The 23,352-nt window shown below is 36.2% G+C and overlaps 1 protein-coding gene across 7 annotated transcripts in view; it reads right to left on the bottom strand.

The window, feature by feature from the left end:
* The window catches only part of LOC109499872 (high mobility group protein B1-like), an 807,961-nt gene that overhangs the window by 126,528 nt on the left and 658,081 nt on the right, over positions 1-23,352 (bottom strand). Inside the window, exon 10 of one of the 7 annotated variants that reach the window (XR_006598225.1) lies at positions 5,651-5,865. The exons of the other annotated variants lie outside the window; for them this stretch is intronic. The gene's annotated coding sequence lies outside the window, so the exon portion shown is untranslated. Of the gene's footprint in view, positions 1-5,650; positions 5,866-23,352 lie in introns of those variants that run through there. 7 annotated transcript variants of the gene reach the window in all.

Below are 23,352 nucleotides of genomic sequence, written 5' to 3'. Positions count from 1 at the left end.
GGCATTATATAATAATCACAGGGTCTATCCATCAGGAAGAGCTAACAATTATAAATGTCTATGCGCCAAATACAGGAGCTCCCAAATATATAAAACAATTACTCATTAACATAAGCAACCTTATTGACAAGAATGTGGTAATTGCAGGGGACTTTAACACTCCACTTACAGAAATGGATATATCATCTAGACACACAGTCAATAAAGAAACAAGGGCCCTGAATGATACATTGGATCAGATGGACTTGACAGATATATTTAGAACTCTGCATCCCAAAGCAACAGAATATACTTTCTTCTCGAGTGCACATGGAACATTCTCCAAGATAGATCATATACTGGGTCACAAAACAGCCTTTCATAAGTATACAAGAATTGAAATTATACCATGCATACTTTCAGACCACAATGCTATGAAGCTTGAAATCAACCACAGAAAAAAGTCTGGAAAACCTCCAAAAGCATGGAGGTTAAAGAACACCCTACTAAAGAATGAGTGGGTCAACCAGGCAATTAGAGAAGAAATCAAAAAATATATGGACACAAACGAAAATGAAAATACAACAATCCAAACGCTTTTGGATGCAGCGAAGGCAGTCCTGAGAGGAAAATACATCACAACCCAGGCCTATCTCAAGAAACAAGAAAAATCCCAAATACAAAATCTAACAGCACACCTAAAGGAAATAAAAGCAGAACAGCAAAGGCAGCCTAAACCCAGTAGAAGAAGAGAAATAATAAAGATCAGAGCAGAAATAAACAATATAGAATCTAAAAAAACTGTAGAGCAGATCAACGAAACCAAGAGTTGGTTTTTTGAAAAAATGAACAAAATTGACAAACCTCTAGCCAGGCTTCTCAAAAAGAAAAGGGAGATGACCCAAATAGATAAAATCATGAATGAAAATGGAATTATTACAACCAATCCCTCAGAGATACAAACAATTATCAGGGAATACTATGAAAAATTATATGCAACAAATTGGACAACCTGGAAGAAATGGACAAATTCCTGAACACCCACACTCTTCCAAAACTCAATCAGGAGGAAATAGAAAGCTTGAACAGACCCATAACCAGCGAAGAAATTGAATCGGTTTTCAAAAATCTCCCAAAAAATAAGAGTCCAGGACCAGATGGCTTCCCAGGGGAGTTCTACCAGACGTTTAAAGCAGAGATAATACCTATCCTTCTCAAGCTATTCCAAGAAATAGAAAGAGAAGGAAAACTTCCAGACTCATTCTATGAAGCCAGTATTACTTTGATTCCTAAACCAGACAGAGACCCAGTAAAGAAAGAGAACTACAGGCCAATATCCCTGATAAATATGGATGCAAAAATTCTCAATAAGATACTAGCAAATCGAATTCAACAGCATATAAAAAGAATTATTCACCATGATCAAGTGGGATTCATTCCTGGGTGCAGGGCTGGTTCAACATTCGCAAATCAATCAATGTGATACATCACATTAATAAAAGAAAAGATAAGAACCATATGATCTGTCAATCGATGCAGAAAAGACCTTTGACAAAATTCAGCAACAACCCTTGAGAAAGTCGGGATAGAAGGAACATACTTAAAGATCATAAAAGCCATTTATGAAAAGCCCACAGCTAACATCATCCTCAATGGGGAAAAACTGACAGCTTTTTCCCTGAGATCAGGAACACAACAGGGATGCCCACTCTCACCGCTGTTGTTTAACATAGTGTTGGAAGTGCTAGCATCAGCAATCAGACAACAAAAGGAAATCAAAGGCATCAAAATTGGCAAAGACGAAGTCAAGCTTTCACTTTTTGCAGATGACATGATACTATACATGGAAAATCCGATAGACTCCACCAAAAGTCTGCTAGAACTGATACAGGAATTCAGCAAAGTTGCAGGATACAAAATCAATGTACAGAAATCAGTTGCATTCTTATACACTAACAATGAAGCAACAGAAAGACAAATAAAGAAACTGATCCCATTCACAATTGCACCAAGAAGCATAAAATACCTAGGAATAAATCTAACCAAAGATGTAAAGGATCTGTATGCTGAAAACTATAGAAAGCTTATGAAGGAAATTGAAGAAGATTTGAAGAAATGGAAAGACATTCCCTGCTCATGGATTGGAAAAATAAATATTGTCAAAATGTCAATACTACCCAAAGCTATCTACACATTCAATGCAATCCCAATCAAAATTGCACCAGCATTCTTCTCGAAACTAGAACAAGCAATCCTAAAATTCATATGGAACCACAAAAGGCCCCGAATAGCCAAAGGAATTTTGAAGAAGAAGACCAAAGCAGGAGGCATCACAATCCCAGACTTTAGCCTCTACTACAAAGCTGTCATCATCAAGACAGCATGGTATTGGCACAGAAACAGACACATAGGCCAAGGGAATAGAATAGAAATCCCAGAACTAGACCCACAAACGTATGGCCAACTCATCTTTGACAAAGCAGAAAAGAACATCCAATGGAAAAAAGACAGTCTCTTTAACAAATGGTGCTGGGAGAACTGGACAGCAACATGCAGAAGGTTGAAACTAGACCACTTTCTCACACCATTCACAAAAATAAACTCAAAATGGATAAAGGAACTGAATGTGAGACAGGAAACCATCAAAACCTTAGAGGAGAAAGCAGGAAAAGACCTCTCTGACCTCAGCCGTAGCAATCTCTTACTCGACACATCCCCAAAGGCAAGGGAATTAAAAGCAAAAATGAACTACTGGGACCTTATGAAGATAAAAAGCTTCTGCACAGCAAAGAAAACAATCAACAAAACGAAAAGGCAACCAACGGAATGGGAAAAGATATTCGCAAATGACATATCGGACAAAGGGCTAGTATCCAAAATCTATAAAGAGCTCACCAAACTCCACACCCGAAAAACAAATAACCCAGTGAAGAAATGGGCAGAAAACATGAATAGACACTTCTCTAAAGAAGACATCCGGATGGCCAACAGGCACATGAAAAGATGCTCGACGTCGTTCCTCATCAGGGAAATACAAATCAAAACCACACTCAGATACCACCTCACGCCAGTCAGAGTGGCCAAAATGAACAAATCAGGAGACTATAGATGCTGGAGAGGATGTGGAGAGACGGGAACCCTCTTGCACTGTTGGTGGGAATCCAAATTGGTGCAGCCACTCTGGAAAACAGTGTGGAGGTTCCTCAGAAAATTAAAAATAGACCTACCCTATGACCAGCAATAGCACTGCTAGGAATTTACCCAAGGGGTACAGGAGTACTGATGCATAGGGGCACTTGTACCCCAATGTTTATAGCAGCACTCTCAACAATAGCCAAACTATGGAAAGAGCCTAAATGTCCATCAACTGATGAATGGATAAAGAAATTGTGGTTTATATACATAATGGAGTACTACATGGCAATAAGAAAGAACGAAATATGACCCTTTGTAGCAACGTGGATGGAACTGGAGAGTGTGATGCTAAGTGAAATAAGCCATACGGAGAAATACAGATACCGTATGTTTTCACTCTTATGTGGATCCTGAGAACCTTAACAGAAACCCATGGGGGAGGGGAAGGAAAAAAAAAAAAGAGATTAGAGTGGGAGAGAGCCAAAGCATAAGAGACTCTTAAAAACTGAGAACAAACTGAGGATTGATGGGGGGTGGGAGGGAGGAGAGGGTGCGTGATGGGTATTGAGGAGGGCACCTTTTGGAATGAGCACTGGGTGTTGTATGGAAACCAATTTGACAATAATTTTCATATATTGAAAAAAAAAATTCAACCATATCCTGATGTCTTTCCTGAGCTTGAATCATTCGTCCAACTACCTTTTGTAGATCTCATTTTAAGTAATAGTGGTTTAATAAAATAGCAGCTAACATGGATGATGTTGTGCTAAGCACTGTATTAACCAATAGGCTTTGATTTTTCACAACAAGCCTAGAAGTAGATAGTGTTACTATTACAGTATAACACACCACGAAATAGGCTTGGAGAGTTTAATTAGCTTTTAAAATGAGGTAATGTGGGGTGGAGTTGAATCAGGCATTCTGATTCTAAAGCCCCTGTATCAGTTAAAGTTTAACAAGGGTAATAGAATCAATAGATGATGTATAAGAGAGTTATTGCAAGCAGCTGGCTTTATGCAATTGAGGGGACTAGCCAGGCAAGTATGAAATCTGTAGGGCAGACTATCAGGAAGAACAGGGTATAACTCTTGGGCATCAGCTTTAGCTTCTGTCCACCATTGAGGTCTATATTTACTATCAAGGGCAAGATGATGGATTTAAATGAGCACATGCTAATAAAATTAATTCACTATTCTAACATATTCCACGGAATCATTTATATATTTTTGCGTTTATTCATTGGTTGTGCATTGATTGAGCATTATAAAACAGGTAAAAGAAATATTGAAATAAAGATGAGATGAATTTTGCCATAAAAAAGGTCAATGCTAGTTTTATATCATCTAACTAAGGAATCTAGTAACATTATTGCAAGGCAGTTTATTTAATTTAATTTATTTTTTAAAATATATTGTTAGAGTTTATTTGAGAGAGAGAGAGAGGGAGGACCAGTGGGGGAAGAGTAGAGGGGGATGGGAACAGAGTGTAAGAAGCAGGCTCTGTGCTGACAGCAGAAAGCCTAGTGGGGGGCTTGAATTCATGAGCTGTGAGATCATGACCTAAGCCAAAGTCTGACACTTAACCAACTGAGCCACCCAGATGCCCCATGCAGGGCAGTTTTTTAATCTAGTATACTTATTGAAAAATATGACAAGTTAGGATAGAAAATTTAAAATTGATGGCTAGAAATATGTGTTTAGATGATAATATACAAGGAAAGATGAGTGATCAAACTGAATAGACTTGGGATAGGAATTTTTATTTTATAAAAAATAACTAGTTAAAAACTTGAAAGCGGGAACATTATAACATGACACTATTGAAATAAATTTTGCACACAAAAAAAATCCCAGAATATTTTAAACTACAAAGCAATTTTCCAGTTCATATTTAAAACAAAAATCCTATCAAAGTCAGTATGTATTTAAAAGAAAAATCCTATCAAAGTAAAGATGAGAATTGCCAAACTGTTCCTTCTTGAATAATAAATGGTTTAATGTTCTCAATTATGAGATTCAAGGTGATCAAGTGGTCAATGTCTATAAACTGTATATTTTCAGCACAATTCATGTCATTTTGTTGGCTAGAACTACAAACAGAACAGGTTGATAGTGTGGCAGAATGAACCAAGGAACTGATTCTGTGCAATGGCTTGTTCCCAGTTTGATGTGTTAAATAAACAACTGAAACCTCAAAAAAGATCAGGGATTCAATGGTGCTAAACATTACACTTATCAAGCATTTTGCTATTTTGAACTAACAGTAAAAGGAAAACAGTAATTGAAATTGTTTTATTCACTCAAACAAAAATGTGCTCTTCCCATATTTGACTTTCAGAACAGAAAAAATAAACTTTAAAATTTAGAAATAAAGAAGTTACTGGGATAAGGATTACTGATATCCTAAATAGGGCCTATCATTAACTACCTATTTTTTCTCTCAGGAATCTTAGTGGCATTTAAAAAAAAAAAACCCAAACATACCTTTGTGTTCCCATACCAATTTTATTTTTCATTAAAAAAAATTCTATGGGAATTCAGAGGATACACATAGGAATAGGATACACATATGATACACATATAAATCTACTCTGGGTAATTGATTCACCTCTTTACCTCTTCCAACAAAGAAGGAGTATTTTTTTTTTCAAAATTTAGTTGTTTTGCAGTGAGAAGATACTTGAGAAAATAGAATCTTCCATACAATTGGTGCAGAACATATATTTAGGTTTGAACTCTGTGAATATCTTACCTATATAAAATTAAATTAATTAAAAATTATTAGAACAAAACAGAATAAACTTATCATGAATATTCACTATGACTAGCATTGAAAAAGTAGCAACTATTTTAGAAATCACAAATTAAATTGCTTGGAAGACTAGATGCATTTATTGGGCACTAGAAAACTCAGGAACAGGAGCTAATAGATAAAAGTTAATACTCTTAACAGCATGACCACAAAAGGAGAAGTAGAATAGAAATAAGCAAATGATCTTTTGGTTAATACTAATTTTGTAGTATGTAAAACTTATAGGGACTTCAAAGACTTAAAAAGTTACAGTATATATTTTTAAGTTTATTTATTTATTTAGAGAGAGAAAGGGAAAGAGCAGGTGGGGGAGGGGCAGAGAGAGAGGGAGGCAGAGACTCCCAAGCAGACTCCACATAAGAGTGCAGAGCTGGATGCAGGCTTCAGTATCACAAACTGTGAGATCATGACCCGAGTTGATATCAAGAGTCAGATACTTAACTGACTAAGCCACCCAGACACCCCACATTTAGTATGTACTTTATTTGACTCTTTTCTGAATGACATTGTTTTAAATACTTGAAATATGATTTTAATTGTTTTAATTAGAGCTAGGTTTTTAAAAACATGAAGTAGTATTCTCATTTTATGTATGGCCTTTTCAGTTGTTTTGTTGTCACTTGTCGAGGCATTCTTTATGTGATTGCTTGAATTGTCATGCTTTCTCTGATAGTTCTGAATTTACTTTAGACTTCAAGCCCATAAAACTTTCAGAAGAAAACAGGTAATGCCACCAAAATTCACTCAGTTGCTTAAATCCAGCATTGCAAATGATGGCCTTTTACAGAAAGAGATTTCAGAACCCTGGTTTAAACTAATCTTTGATTTTCTCTTTCATTCATCATTTATGTTTAGGCAATTCCATTAAAATTTCCAGTTATATAATTCACACATCCTACCAAATTTGTTTTTCTTCTACCCCTCCTGCCACTACTGTTCCATAATTCCTCCCCTTGATTGCTGTAAAGTTTCCTAAATGGTCTTTTGGCTTCTATCCATTCTCTCCTATTCTCAACAACAGCTGCTGCACTGATATTTCTAAATGCAAAGAAGATTATGACTGTTTAGAATCCTTCATTGCCTTTCCTCTGCTAAATTAGCTTATTTTCCATTGTTAAATTATATGGCTCTTAGTACGACACGTAAGAGCCTTCACAAACTGGCCTCTGACAGTCTCTTCAGCTTCCCACTTCACTAATTTCCAACTAACCTCTGCATATTCTTATAGAACTGTTTTGTTGGTCAATGTTCTGTGAGACATAATTTTTTTCACATGATACTTTTTTTGCCTGCAATACAGAAAATGGCAAAGACATAAACTGAGAAAGACAAAGCTAAAAATAGAAATGAAAGATGCCCATATTTACCTAGAAGACTGGACTAGGTAAGTAATAGGAAAAAAATAAAATTATATTAATCACAAGACAAAAAAATAAGAAAGATGACACTAGACAAAAGATGAACACAATAATATTATGCTTTGTTACTAGCTCATTTTTAGAATTAGTGATATCCAGTTAAGATCCTCATCTCAAGAAAAATCCACTTTCTAAAGAGAATTGAGGAGACAAAAAATAATTATTGACCATTTTATACTGCTTGTATATTAACATTCAATGTTGAATGTATTTCTTTGAATTTAGGCTTTCTCATATATTTGACAAAAAATGGAAGATAGAAGAAAATAGTGTATCTTTGATAGGAGGCTCTAAGATGGTGGAGTAGTAGGAGCACCATTGGCTTGCCTCCTCCTTCAAACACAGCTGGATAAGCATGAAATCATTCTGAACACTTAAGAAATCAATCTGAGGACTGACAGAACAAACTGCACAACTAGAGGGAGAGAAGAGGCCACATTGTGGAAGGCAGGAGGTGCAAAGACATGATTTGAGGGAGAAACGAATTGCAGGTGCTATAGACAGGAGAGAGTCCTGGTCACAGAGAGAGAGAGAGAGAGAGAGGGAAGAGAAAGAGAAAGAGAGAGAGAGGGGAGAGCACAGGGGATCACACAAGGAAAACACTTTCCCAGAGCCATTGACTTGGAAGACAAGAGGTGCTGGTTTTCATTAGTTTTTGCAACCAGCAGTGCTCAAAGGCTGGAGTTTTAGAGGTCTATAGCATAGCACGTGGAGCCCCAAGGGTGCTGCAGTGCTCCTGTGGAGGAGGGCAGATAGCCGAGGGGCAGATGGCACAATCTGAGGATCTCCTGGGATGCACTGGGAGAGACAGATTCCCCTTATTGGAGTACATCTGGGAGAGGTGGTAAAGGTTCCCTTTCTGGGAACAAAAGAGCTGACAGGCACCACTGACCCCCAACTCCACCCCTCAGCATAGGCACAGGAAATCCTGCTGAGGGGTAACTAACTTGGACACTGGTTCTTTGCTGTGCTTTACTTCAAACTCCATGGCCCTTTGCTCTGGTGGGACTGCCCTTTTGAGACAAACCTGCATCAATCCTATTGTGGCTAGATGGTCCCCCAGAGGACGAGCGTGGGTCTTCACTATGGCAGGTCCCTAAAACTTGGAGTTTTAAAACTCAGCCTGCCTGCCTGGAATAGACCTCAAGGTGCACTGTGCTGCCTGGTAGGTAGATGGCTCAGGCACAGACAGGTTGAAGGCAGCAATATGAGGAACACCTGGGACACATGAGGGGAAACAATTTTCTCCTCTGTGAGTGTTTTCCAGACAGTGTGGGGTGCAAATTCTACTCTCTGAGGACTAGGGAGCTGGCTGACACCATTTTTCTCTCCAACCCTCAGCTTAAACTAATTTCAGTAAGCAGCACAATGCCAACACTGGTGGCCTAAACTGCTTACAACAAGCCCACCCCCTCCATTCTGCTGGTGCTGCTTTTTTCAGGCAAATGTGTGTGAGACCCAGCACAGAGTGCTCCTTCCTCTGAAGGCCAGTACAACCTGCCCCCACCCCCCCTCCCCCCGCCTGTATATCAACTGATCATAGAGTTCTGCAAAACTGCAGGTCTAGTGGAAATAGCATCAGGTCTCTTTTAACAAGTAAACCAGAGCACACCTAGTTAAAACTTACCACACTCTGGCAAAGGTCCAAACACTCCTCACTGCAGGCAAGGAGAAACTCTGCAAAGGACTGACCTGAGGAAAAGAGCCACAAAACACAGCAGCAGAGTGTACATAGCATGCACCAGAGACATTCCCTGAACAGCCAGGCCCTGGACATTAGATGACTTCTTCATAAAGCCATTACTCTCAGGAACAGGAAACAAAACAGGCTTTCAGAAAACACAGAAGATGAGACCTCAATGAAATGCCAAGCTGGGGGAACTCATCCCAAAAGAAAAAACAAACGAACAAAAAGGTCACAGACAGAGATGTAATGAAAACAGATATAAGTACTATACCTGATCCAGAATTTAAAACAACAATAAGGATACTAGGTGGGCTTAAGAAAATTATAGAAGACACCAGGTAGTCCCTTACTATAGGGATAAAACAGTTTAAAAACTAGCCAGGCTGAAATGAAAAATGCAATAAACAAGATTCAAAACTGACTGAATGTAATGACCACGAAGATGGAAGAAACAGAGGAATAAATAAGTGATGCACAAGACAAAATTGTAGAAAATAATGCCACTGAAAAGAACAGAAAAAGAAAAATATTGGATCCTGAATATAGACTTAGGTAACTCAGTTACTTCATAAAGTGTAATAACATTTGTATCATAGGAGTCCCAGAAGAAGAAAAGAGGGAAAATAGTGCAGAAGGTTTATTTGAGAAAATTATAGCTGAATTTCCCTAATCTGGGGGGGGGGGGGGACAGACATCCAAATCCAAGAGGCACAGAGAACTCCCAACAAAATCGACTAAAGCAGGCCAAACACCAAGACATATTGTAATTAAACTTGCAAAATATAGAGACAAAGAGAAAATCTTAAGAGCAGCAAGACAATAGAAGTCCCTAACTAACAAGGGAAGACAAATAAGGTTAGCAGCAGATCTCTCCACATAAAGCTGGCAAGCCAGAACAGAGTGGCATGATGTATTCAATATGCTGAATGGGAAAAATACGCAGCCAAGAAAACTTTATCCATCAAGGCTGTCATTCAGAATAGAAGGAGAGATAATAAGTTTCCCAGATAAACAAAAATTAAAAGAGTTCATGACCACTAAACCAGCCCTGCAAGAAATATTAAATGGCACTCTTTGAGTGGGAAAGAAAGACCAAAAGCAACAAAGACTAGAAAAGAACAGAGAAAATCTCCAGAAATAATGACAAAGCAAGTAATAAAATGGCACTAAATTCATATCTATCAATAATTATTCTCAATGTAAGTGGGCTAAATGCCCCAGTCAAAAGACATAGGGTGTCAGAATGGATAAAAAAACAAGATCCATCTATATGCTGCCTAAAAAAAGACTAAAATGAGTCTAAGGACACATGTAGATTGTAAATGAGGAGATGGAGAAATATTTACCATACATATTTAAAAGCCAGAGTAGCAATGTTTACATTAGACAAACTAGATTTTAAACCAAAGACTGTAATAAGAGATGAAAAAGGGCACTACATCATAATAAATGAGCCTATCCATCAAGAGGATCTAACATTGTAAATATTTATGTCCCCAACTTGAAACACACAAATCCATAAAACAATTAATAACAAACATAATGGAACTCATTGATAATAATACAATAATAGTAAGGGAATTTAAAACCCCACTTACATCAATGGACAGATCATCTAAGCAGAACATCAACAAGGAAACAATGGCTTTGAATAACACATTCAACCCGATGGACCTAACAGATATGTTCAGGAGATATCATCCTAATGAGGTAAAACACACATTCTTTTCAAGGGCACATGGGACATTCTCCAGAATAAATCACAGGCTGGGTCACAAATCATGCCTCAGCAAACACAAAAAGACTGAGATCATATAATGCATACTTTCTGATCACAACACTGTGAAACTTGAAATCAATCACAGAAAAATTTGGAAAGACCACAAATACATGGAGGCTAAAGAACACCCTACTTAAGGATGAGTGGATCAACCAGAAAATCAAATAAGAAAGAAAAAAAATACATGAAAACAAATAAAAATGCAAACATAATGATCCAAAACCTTTGGGGTGCAACAAAAGTGGTGAAAAGAAGGAAGTATAGAGCAATACAGTCCTACCTCAAAAAGTAAGAAAAATCTCAAATACACAACATAACCTTACAGCTAAAGGAGCTAGAAGAAAAACAAATAAAGCCTATAGGCATTGGAACAAGGGAAATAATAAAGTTTGGAGCAGAAATAAATTATACAGAAACAAAGAAAAAAAACCCACAATATCAATGAAACTAGGAGGTGGGTCTTTGAAAAAATTAATAAAATTGACAAACCTCTAGACAGACTTATCAAAAAGAAATAAGAAAGGATCCAAATAAATAAAATCATAAATAAGAATGGATAAATAACAACCAACACTACAGAAATACAAATAATTATGAGAATATTATGAAAAATTATATGCCAACAAATCAGGCACTCTGGAATAAATGGATAAATTCCTGGAAACATATAAGCTACCAAAACCAAAACAGGTAGAATTAGAAAACTTGAATATATCAATAGCCAGTAAAGAAAGTGAATCAATAATCAAAAATCTCCCAGCAAACAAAAGTCCAGAGCCAAATGGCTTCACAGGGGAATCTACCAAACATTTAGAGAGAGTTAATACCTATTTTTCTCAAATTATTCCATGAAATAGAATGAAAGGAAATATCAGCTGACAGCTTGGAGCCTGGAGTCTGCTTCAGATTCTGTCTCAGTCTCTCTTCTCCTCCCCTGCTCGCTCTCTCTCTCTGTCTCTCTCTCTGTCTCTCTCTCAAATTTAAGATAAAACATAAAAAAAGTATTAAAAAAAGAAGAAATGGAAAACATTCCATTTTCAGGGTTTGGAAGAACAAACATTGTTAAAATGTCTACACTACCCAAAGCAACTTACACATTTAATGCAATCCTTATCAAAATAACACAAGCGTTTTTCACAGAGCTAGAACAAACAATCATAAAATTTGTACGGAACCATAAAAGACACTGAATAGTCAAAGCAACCTTGAAAAAGCAAAGCAAAGCTGGAAGCATCACAATTCCAGACTTCAAATGATACTACAAAGCTATAGTCATCAAGACACATAGATCAATGAAACAGAATAGAAAACAAACAGAACTAATCTTCAATAAAGCAAGGAAGAATATCCAGTAGGGAAAAGGAAGTCTCTCCAACAAAGGGTGTTGGGAAAACTAGACAGCAATATACAGAAGAATGAAAATGGACCACTTTCTTACATCATGCAAAAAAATAAATTTAATATGGATGAAAAACCTAAATGTGAGGCAGGAAATCAAAATCATAAAGGAGAACACAGGCAGTAACCTGTTTGACATTGGCCACAGCAACTTCTTACTCGAAAGTCTCTGGAGGCACGGGAAACAAAAGCAAAAATGAACTACTGGAACTTCATCAAGATAAAAAGCTTCTGCACAGTGACAAAACTAAAAGGCAAACTTTGGAATGGGAGTAGATATTTGCAAATGATGTATCTGATTAAGGGTTAGTATCCAAAATACATAAAGAACTATCAAACTTAACACCCAAAAAACAAATAACCCAGTTAAAAAATGGGCAGAAGGCATGAATAGATATTTTCCCCGAGACATCCAGATGGCCAACAAACATATGAAAAGATGCTAATTCACTCATCATAAAATAAATTCAAATCAAAACTATGAGATATTACTTCATACCTGTCACAATGGCTAAAATTAACACATAGGAAGCAACAGATGTTGGAGAGGATGTGGAGAAAGGGGAATTCTCTTACACTGTTGGTGGGAATACAAACTGGTACAGATTCTATGGGAAAGAATATGGAGGTTTCTCAAAAATTTAAAAAATAGAACTACCCTGAAATCCCACAATTGAACTACAAGGTATTTGACCAAAGGACACAAAAATACTGATTTGAAGGGATACATGCACCCTGATGTTTATAGCACCATCATCACCAATAGCCAAATTATGAGAAAAGCACAAATGTCCATGGATGGATGAATGGATAATACAGAAATGGAAAACAGTATGAGGTTCCTCAAAAAGTTAAAAATAGAACTACCCTATAATCCTGCAATTGTACTCATTGTAATACTAATTGGAAAGGGATACGTGCACCCCAATGTTTATAGTAGCATTATCAACAATAGCTTAATTATGGAAAGAACCCAAATGTCCATGGACTGAGGAATGGAAAAAGAAGTGGTATGTATATACAATGGAATATTACTCAACCATAAAAAAGAACAAAATCCTTCCATTTGCAAGGACATGAGTAGAGCTAGACAGTATCATGCTAAACAAAATCAGTCTGTCAGAGAAAGGCAGACTTTATGATTTCACTCATACGTGAAAGTTAAGAAACAAAACAAATGGACATAGAGGGGAAAGAGAGGCAGACCAAGAAACAGACCCTTAACTATAGAGAACAAGCTGAGGATGTGGGTGCAAGAATGGGTTAAATGGGTGATTAGTTTTAAGGAGGGCACTTGTGATGACCACTGGGTGTTGTATCTAAGTGATGAATCACTAGAATCTACATCTGCAAGTAATATTACACTGTATGTTACTTAACTGGAATTGAAGTAGAAACTTGAAACTAAAAAGAAAAACAAAAACAGTGTATCTTTGGTTTCTCTTTATTATCTCCAGTCTTTCCTTTTCTCAGTCATTTTCTAGTGGTCAGCAAAGAGTGAATGCTTATTAATTATTCCTGATATTAACCGGTTTTTGTAGGGAATGCAGTATCTATGATTCTTGTCTTTCTAAAATTTAGATGTTACCACAGAGCAACCATTTTATTTATACTGTTCTACATAAAGAGAATACTCCCCAAAATATCTACCATTGGCAACGCTCAATGTTTCTTCTTAGCTCCATGTAAATCTTTATTAAATCATTTTCCCTTTCAGAATAATTTCACACATTGATGGCAATTATAGTAGAAAAACACGAAGTGTTATTACTTTAAATGAACCTTTTATTTCTTGTTAAATATAGAAAAGCTGCCTTAATATCATAATTGTGATTTGTTTTCAGTGTAAATGAATAGGACAGGGACAAAAGGCTTTAAATAATATTCCCAGACATCTTTTACAGAGCTATGGTTAGAGGAGTGGCTTTTGGAATTAATGTATTATTAAGTTCTTTTATGATAAAGTCTAAAAGTGTTTATGCTGATTTGTGCTGTAGCTTACAATTGTATTGCATAGACAATACTGCATTTTCTGGAAACTGTCTATTGCAATGGGCTATAAAAACACTAATGGGAAAAACAAAATATTGTTGTGGGACATTTGTCACTAATATGCAATATTATGTGTTAGAAGAAAACGTGGTTTCATCTTATTAATTCTTTTTTACACTTTTTTCTTTAGTGATAGCACTCAGTTAAAAAAATAGTATATTGGGGGGCACCTGGGTGGTTCAGTTGGTTGAGTGTCCAACTTCAGTTCAGGTCATGGTCTCACGGTTTGTGGGTTCCAGCCCCATGTTGGGCTCTGTGCTGACAGTTCAGAGCCTGGAGCCTGTTTTGGATTCTGTGTCTCCCTCTCTCTGACCCTCCCCAGCTCGCACTCTATCTCTCTGTCTCTCTCAAAAATAAACAAAAAAAATTTTTTTTAATTAATATTTTCTATTGTAAATTTTGTGGCAATTTAGAAACAAACCTCACAATTCCCACATGTAGGTGTCTATGAAATAATAAATTTAGTTAAATAATATGTTAAAGTCTTTGTTTAAAAGAATCAATGGAGAAAACAATAAACTTGTTCTAATACTAACATTGAGATGTGTCAAAGACTAATACAATAACATGAGAAAATAGATTTAAAATCTTGGAGGCAAAGAGCATTCAGACTCTAGAAGGAATAGCTATTTCAGGTGAACAAAAAGTCAGGATATAAAATATAAATTGCAAGGCAAATACTGTGAAAACAATGAGGGAATTAGCAATAATAGAAACAGGGAAAACAGAATTTGAACTCATCATAGATATATAGAACTTTGAAGTTGTTTGTTGTTGAGAGGAAAAAAGACAATAATGTAGTCACATTCAGTATTGTTTAGTGACATTAATCCTTTATTTATTATAATTTTATTTTTACTGTCCAAATATTAAAACAAAGTGCAAACCTTGGAAAAAGAATGAATATAATTAAAAACATATTTTAAAGGGTGCTTGGGTGGCTCAGTTGGTTAAGCTTTCGCCTCTTCATTTCAGCTCAGGGCACGATCTCACGGTTCATGAGTTTGAGCCCCATGTCAGGCTCTGCACTGACAGCATGGAGCCTGCTTGGAATTCTCTCTCACCTCCTCTCTGTCTGCCCTTCCCCTGCTCTCTCTCTCTCTCTCTCTCTCTCTCAAAATAAATACACTTTATATATATACATATTTATTTGTTTATTTATTCATTTATTTAATATTTTATCTTTTTGTTATGGAAAATAAGCACATTTTTAAAGTAATTAGTAAAAGTATATATCCCAAAGAATTTATCACATTTAATGAGAAGAATATCTGTAAATATAAATTGAGATGATGAGTTAGGGGTGCCTGGGTGGTTTAGTTGGTTGAGCGTCTGACTTAGGTTCAGGTATGATCTTGCAGTGTGTGAGCTTGAGACCCACATCAGGCCCGCTGCTGTTGGTGCAAAGCCTGCTTTGGACCCTCTGCCCCCCTATCTCTACCCCTCCCCCACTTGTACTCTTACAAAAATAAAAAATAAACATTAAAAAAATGATGAGTTAGATACAATGTCTTAATGTCTTGTATACGCTAAAACATTCAGGTTCCTTGTTATATAATGTTGAAAACTCAATCTAAGAAGCCTTAGTCCCAGGGTGCCTGGGGGGGGGGGGCAGTCTTTTAAGCATCCAACTCGATCTCAGCTCAAATCTTGATATCAGGGTTGTGAGTTCAAGCCCTGTGTTGGGCTCCATGCTGGGTGTGGAGCCTATTTAAAAAAAAAAAAAAGAAAACTATGGGTCCCCATATTGTACATTTCAGCAAAACAAAGCTTACTCCTAATTTTGCCTTATTTTATCATTGAATCACTGGAGATGTTTTAAAAATTTATTCTCGGGGCACCTGGGTGGCTCAGTTGGTTAAGCGTCTGACTCTTGATTTTGGATCAAGTCATGTTCTCATAGTTCCTGGGTTTGTGCCCTGCATCATGCTCTGTGCTGACAGTGCAGAGCCTGCTTGTGATTCTTTCTCTCCCTCTCTCTCTATCCTTCACTGCTTGCACTCTCTCTCACTCTCAAATACATAAATAAAAATAAAGGTTTAAAAAGTAAAATAAAATAAAATAAAATAAAATAAAAATTCATTCTCTCCTTCTAAGCTAGCAAAACTGCACTTCTCATTGTCCTTGGGAGTTATATGTGGCCTTTCTGGAGTGTTATGGAAAACAAACATATGGATGGAGAGAAATGCCATTTTTATGGCTTGGAAAACTTAATATCATAAATATATGAGCTTCACAAGTTATGTACAGATTTGATACAATTTCAGTCAAAATCCCAATAATTTCGCATGAAAATTTTATAACAAACTTTATAGTAATGAAATGTAAGCAATATGATTTAAACTATTTCCTGGGCTGGGTCTTAAGAATGAATTCCTCTAAATCCACTTTCCTCTTTCCACTGTCTGTACCTGGACATAGAGATTCCATTTCAGTCATGCAGATGATGAAAATACTTTTAGAAAACCAAGAGAGAATCAACCTAAAACCCTAATTAACCATAGGTTACAGAGCCATCACTAATACATAGATTGCTTAACTAGGAAATCTTATGTAAGACAGTTGTTTCCCTTAAGTTATTTGTATTCAGTTACTATGTTACATTTGTTTGGATTGTAATCCCATGGTCCCTTGAAGTCAATGTGATTTGCTCTGACCAATGCAATGTGCCTGGGGATGAAACACTTTCAGGATGTTTTAAAAGCCAGTTTATTTTCCATTGTATCACTTTTCCTGTGTCACAGGACATCAATATTCCAGATAGAGATTTCTGTGTCAAATCAGGCTTTGGACTACAGACAACATGCCACAATACCTATGCGAATCCATTATGGACACTTAGTGTGTAAACAAGAAAAAAAACCTTATGATGAGCCACTGAGATTTGGAGGTTGTTTGTTGCTGCAGCATATTGTACCCTATCTTGGCCAATTTAAGAAGCTTAACCTGAACCTTGATGAACACAGCCTTGCACAGCCATGTCATGACTTAATCTGGCTATAGTAAGGGAGTACTGGCATAAAATAAGAAGTAAAATATTTAGTTTGTGTACGGAGTATGAAAGAAGCAAGTACAATACTAAATGCAAAATCTTTCAATATTTTTAAAAGGATGTTTTCTACAGATTTAATGGAGAAAAGGAAATAAATAGCTCAATTCTATGCAGTTAATAAAATCTAAAGACTTGTTAACAAGATAAGGGAGAAGATGTGAGGAGAACTGAGATTTTAAGATAGAGCATTGGCTAGCTTCTCATTCTAATTAGAAAGTAAAGAGGAAGTTATTAAAGCAAATACAAAAATATGTCAGAAAGGACAGTGAGTAAATATCGATCCTAGGGAGAAAGGCTGAAAGTCGGGAAGCATGACTCACCATGCTGTTTGCAGCATGAACATTAAGGCAGTTTAGAAGAAGGTATTGGAGATGCTTTTGAAGAGGTCACTGGACACATTACATGTGTGGTTTCAGACCAAACCAATTGAGAATGAGCTCAGATAAAAACCAAGGGAAATTGCAGGAAAAGAATATACACTATAAGTATTTCAAATTGCAAAGAAAATAAAATGAGAACAATAAGTGGAAAGCGTCAGTAAGTCAAACAAAAGGATCACTGAAATGTTGGAAAGCAGAAAGAAAAAGGCAGAAATTGATTAGAAAGAGGAAAGCGCTGAAGTTGAAAGAGCCACTCCACAGGTGAATAGATGGAAGGCCAGAAGATGAGTGAGGTGGGGCAAGCCAGGATCTCTGGATAAAAAGTGCCAACAGAGAAAAGACAGCAAGGGATGACACAGAATGAAGGCACAGCTCCCAATTTAGGAAATAGTAGAAATAGAACCGATTCCATGAAAAATATCTCTTGTTATCCTTTAAATCCCCTGAATGAATTACGATGACCTACACATTTTGCTTTCTCTTTGGGAATTATATTACAAACATCTTCATGTTATTATAGTTTGACTACAAGTCAGTTAATTTTATAAACTTATTTTTCTGCTTTATTTTTAATGACTTTATTGTGAAATGTAGCATACACAGAAAAAGTTCATGTGCATAAAATATTTACGTATGGATTAATAAATAGTTATAAAGTGATCTTCATGTAACCAACAACTGGGCAAAACTAGAACATTGGAAGCTACTCCCAAAAACTCCCTTTGTGTCCCTTCCTGTTCATACTCTCCTATAGCCCTGAATCTATATATCAACTGTGGTAGAGATGATATACTTATGATATAAAGTATATAATATACCAACATTTATATATAAATAAAAAATTATTTACATATATATTTTTAAATAAGAGAGCTTGTAAATCTGGTTTTAGATTTATTTTCAGTTACGTGGTAGTATTTATACCAGTAAAGTTTTAAGGTTTTTTTCCCTGAGACCTATAGAATTATAAATACATTCTATACTAATTTGTAAGTTCTTATTCTTTTAAACTTTTTTTTAAAGTTTATTTATTTTGAGAGAGAAAGAACACATGAGGAGAGGAGGGGCAGAGAGAAAGAGAGAGGGGATACAGAACAGGCTCCACACTGCCAGTGCAGAGCCAGACAGGGGGCCAGAACTCACAAACTGTGAGTTTGTAATCTGAGCCGAAAGCAAGAGTCAGATGCTTAACCGACTGAACCAACCAGGTGCCCCTAAATTCTTACTAATTTTAATATTTTATTATCTATTTTCTATAAATGCAGGCATGTACTGTCCAAATAATGAAGGATTGTATCCCTTTCTTTCTGATCCATACTCATTATATTTATTTTTCTGGCCTTATATACTGGCTGTGACATTTAGTAAAATGGCAATAATGATCAGGAGAAACTTTGTCTTGGGGGCTTGGGTGGGTCAGTCGGTTGAGCGTTGACTCTTAATTTTGGCTTAGGTCATGATCCCATGGTTCATGAGGTGGAGCCCCGTACTGTCAGTGCAGAGCCTGCTGGGGATCCTCTCTCTCCCTTTGTTTCTACCCCCCCCCCCAGCTCTTTCCCTCTCTCAAATTAGATAATTAAACTTTTAAAAAAGGAGAAACTTTGTCTTGTCCCATTATTTCAAAGAGAATATTTTCAAAGATCCATTAACAAAATAATATTTACTGTAGGTATTATTGTAGATAAGCTTTATCAGAATATAGAGGTCCTCTTACATTCTTAGCTTACCATGAGTTATTTGATCTTGCATGGATTTGAATTTTATTAAATGTTTTTTATTGCATATATAAAGACAATTCTATAATTTGTTTTCCTAATACTTATGGCAAGTTTCTCTTGCTGGATTTCTCATTTGACAATACATTTTTTATTCCTGGGGTATTTTAGGAATTTTGCATATACATTTAGGAATGAAGTTTAAACTTTAAACACCTGCCTTATCTATGGCAAGTGTTGCTATAAGATTATGGTAACTTTATAAATTTACATGAATAATCCTTGTTGACTTTGGATAAACCTAGACTTTTTTTTTCTTTTTTTAGCTGAAATATCTGAAATAATTCACCAGTGAAGTCATACAGGCCAGCATTTTCTACATGGGAATTTTTCTGACTACTGATTTAATTTCTTAAATAAATATAAGATAATAGAGATATCTTAATTCATTTGGAGAAAATTTTACTAAGTGTTTTTTTTTAGTACTTTGCTAATTTTATATCAATAATTTGATATGATTGTTTTAAAATTGTGGAGTAAGGACCTTTTGAATGTAAATTGTTACAGCCACTGTGGAAAGAGTATGGTTTCCTTAAAAAAATTAAAAATTGATATACCGTATGATCCAGTAATTCCACTATTGGGTTTTTTACCCAGGGAAAATGAAAATACTAATTTGAAAGGACATATGCAACTCTATGTTTACTAGAGCATTATTTACGTCAGCCAAGTCATGGAAGCAACCTAGGTGTCCATCAACAGACAAACTGATAAGAAAAATGCGGTATATATACATAATGGAATACTATACCGCTATATAAAAAAAAAACAAACAAACTATGAGATCATGCCATTTGAGAATTTGAGACAACATGGGTGGACCTAGAAGATGTTATACTAAGTTAAATAATTCATACTGAGAAAGACAAATACCATATAATTCCACTCATAAATGGAATATAAAAAATGAATACACAAAAAGTAGAATCAGAACTATAAATATAAAGAACGAACTGATGGCTACCATAGTGGAGGTGGGTAGGTGGTTGGGCAAAATGGTTAAGGGGGAGAGAGGATACAGGCTTCCAGTTTATGGAATGAGTAAGTCACAGGAATAAAAAGCAGAACATAAGGAATACAGTCAGTGACATTGTATAGTGATATAATGGGACAGACAGACAACAGCTTATATTTGTGATAAGCACAGCATAATGTATAAATTTGTCAAATCACTAAGCTGTACATCTGAAACTAATGTAACATTGTGTGTCAACTAAGCTCAGATCAAAATAAGTGAAAATTCACTGCTTCATCAATGCAACCAAAAAGTGGACAAAGCCACCTTTTTAAAAAGTGGAAAAAATCAGTCAAAGACAATAATCCAAGGAGCATTTAGTCAGGAGAAGCTACTGAGTCTCAGTAAAAATGGTAAGCTTTGTGGTGTTCAATTTGCTTTAGTCTCTTCTTTCACTGCTTACTTTCACATTTGCCTTGAAAACCATCACCCTGGCAACCATGGGAGTTATGAAAACTAGCAGCCTAGAAATCACCAAAATGGGAAGACTGAGTTTGTAGTTACTCTAAACCTTACCCATAGGAAATGAGATGAGCTGTTTGTCAGCTCACTGGAAACACCTTGTTCACAGGGCTTGTAATTTGACCTGACTCAGGGTTCATTCAGTGGTAAAGCCCTGTAGACCCAGGGTGTTTGGCAATTTTTCAACATCACACCTGTTTGAAGTGATACCAGTTAGGGGAAAAAGAATGTGACCAAAAAAACATAAAAGGATGAGCTGGGGAATAAGATATCTATGTGGGGCTTTGAAAACACTAGGACATACTATTTGGAGTACAGATCACTACAGACATATGCAGGGCTATGAATATACTTAAGAAGAGTCTGAAAGGTCCCAATTCCTCATCTGTTTCTAATTCTGAGTCCCTTGACAAGCAGTAAGTAAAGAATAAGGAATAGTTGTAAACTGCTGGAAGTAGAAAATGTGCTAAAATCACACACAATCCATCTGTCAAACATGGACTTACTTGTTCAAGGCATTTAAGGAAATACCTGTTCAGTCAGATGACTACAGAGCAGACCAGACAGACTTTGCACATGGCAGGGAATACAGACATTCTATAATTTGTCCAAACTAACCAAAATATATGAAGAAAAAACGTACAGAACTGAAATTTCTACAATAAATAGATGGACACTTTAATACCTCACTTTCAGTAATGGACAGAACAACTAGGAAGATGAAAAAGGACAGAGAAAACTTGAACACAACAAAACAACTAGACCTACACTGGATTTACTTTCATAAGATCCTATTCATCTGTTTTGATGTAAGAAACTTAACCACACACATAATACAAACCCAATGCAGATAGCTTGGTTAGGTGGCAATGGCAAAGGAGAAACAGTTAAATACAGAGACTTCTAGCTCTGGCTTTGATGAAGTCTCTGGTATCCCACTACCCTGCCCACTGGAAACAGCAACAATCAGGCTTTGAATCACAGGCTGTGAAAGATCATGATCACTGAGAGAAGTGATGGCAAAGGAGTCCCGTCATCACCTTAGGTGTTTGCCTGGACACAATTTCCTGACTTCGTACAGCAAGGTGCTCTTCAAGCAGAACAAGGGGGTCGAGCTAAGCTGAGGACAGCACATATCAATATCCAAGTCAGCCAAAGCAACTAGAACCCATGTGGCAGGGTGATGAAGAGAGAGCTGTGCAGAAAATAGCCTCTGAGGTCTACATGGGAGTCCTCTAAGACTTCCTGACTGAAGGATAGGCTGCACACACACACACACACACAAGACAAATCTACATGAAGCTTAGTAGAATATGGTTGCTAAGAAGTTGTGTGTGGAAAATTAGGGTCAATCGGTTAAAAAACCCAGTTAATACCCTCCATACCAAATGTGACACCAGCTGCTATTTATAATTAAGTATCATGTGATCCTTAGTTATAAATAGCATGTGGTAAAATAATTTCATGAGTTTGAGCCCCATGTTGGACTCTGCACTGGCAGCATGGAGCCCACTTCAGATTCGCTCTCTCTCCCTCTCTGTCTGTCCCTCCCCCACTCATGCTATCTCTGTTTCTCTCAGAATAAATAAACTTAAAAAAAAAAAAGAATGTGGTTAGCCTCATTGTGCTACAATTAAAATGAAACTGAAATAGATAAAACAATTGTCCATACGTGCTTTTAAAAACAGATGTGAAACAAAAGTAAAGGCCCACAGTTTGTCTCAGGTATATGCAAAATTTCCAAAATAACTGCAATGTACGTTTGCTTAATTTTACGCAAGTAACATGGTGCCAATTACAAAATTGTGTCCATTTTATAAGCCAGAGACACTTTTATTTTATTTTCCATCTTTTAAATGAAAACCAATCAGTGAATAATCAGATGAAATTTCTATTGCTATACAAATTAAATATAGGACCTCTTAGAGGACCCTATTTTCTTTTGCTGCCAGATTAAATCTGTATTCATATCCAATTCATCAGGATCAGTACTACAAAGCCCAATTCTATCTGCTTAATTTGGCTAGAATTTCCTTTTTGGTCCTACTGAATTCTGATAAAAATAGCGTTCCATGGGAATATTTAGGGGATTCAATGAATACAACATTTCTTCCTCTTCTATGAGATAAAAAACCTGAGAAATAAAGAGTAAATACTGATGGGCCAAAATGTCATCTTTATTATTGATACAACTTATTTGGGGAATGTAGCTGAGCAACTCTTAACTAGTTTCCATTCCAAAATCATTATCAGATAGAGTTACATTTTGTACCTTAGGGAGAAAAGGCTGAGAGTTCAGGGATAAACCAGAAACTGGGTTTCATTCATAGCATATAATAATCAAATGGGTTTTATTCAAAGTATGGACATTTAGTTTAACATTCAAAAATTAATCAATGCAACTCACA

Source organism: Felis catus, chromosome B2 (genome assembly GCF_018350175.1).
Source record: "Felis catus isolate Fca126 chromosome B2, F.catus_Fca126_mat1.0, whole genome shotgun sequence".
Classification (NCBI taxonomy): domain Eukaryota; kingdom Metazoa; phylum Chordata; class Mammalia; order Carnivora; family Felidae; genus Felis; species Felis catus.
The sequence above is the reverse complement of the archived record's forward strand: the minus strand, read 5'-3'. Positions and strand labels throughout refer to the sequence as shown.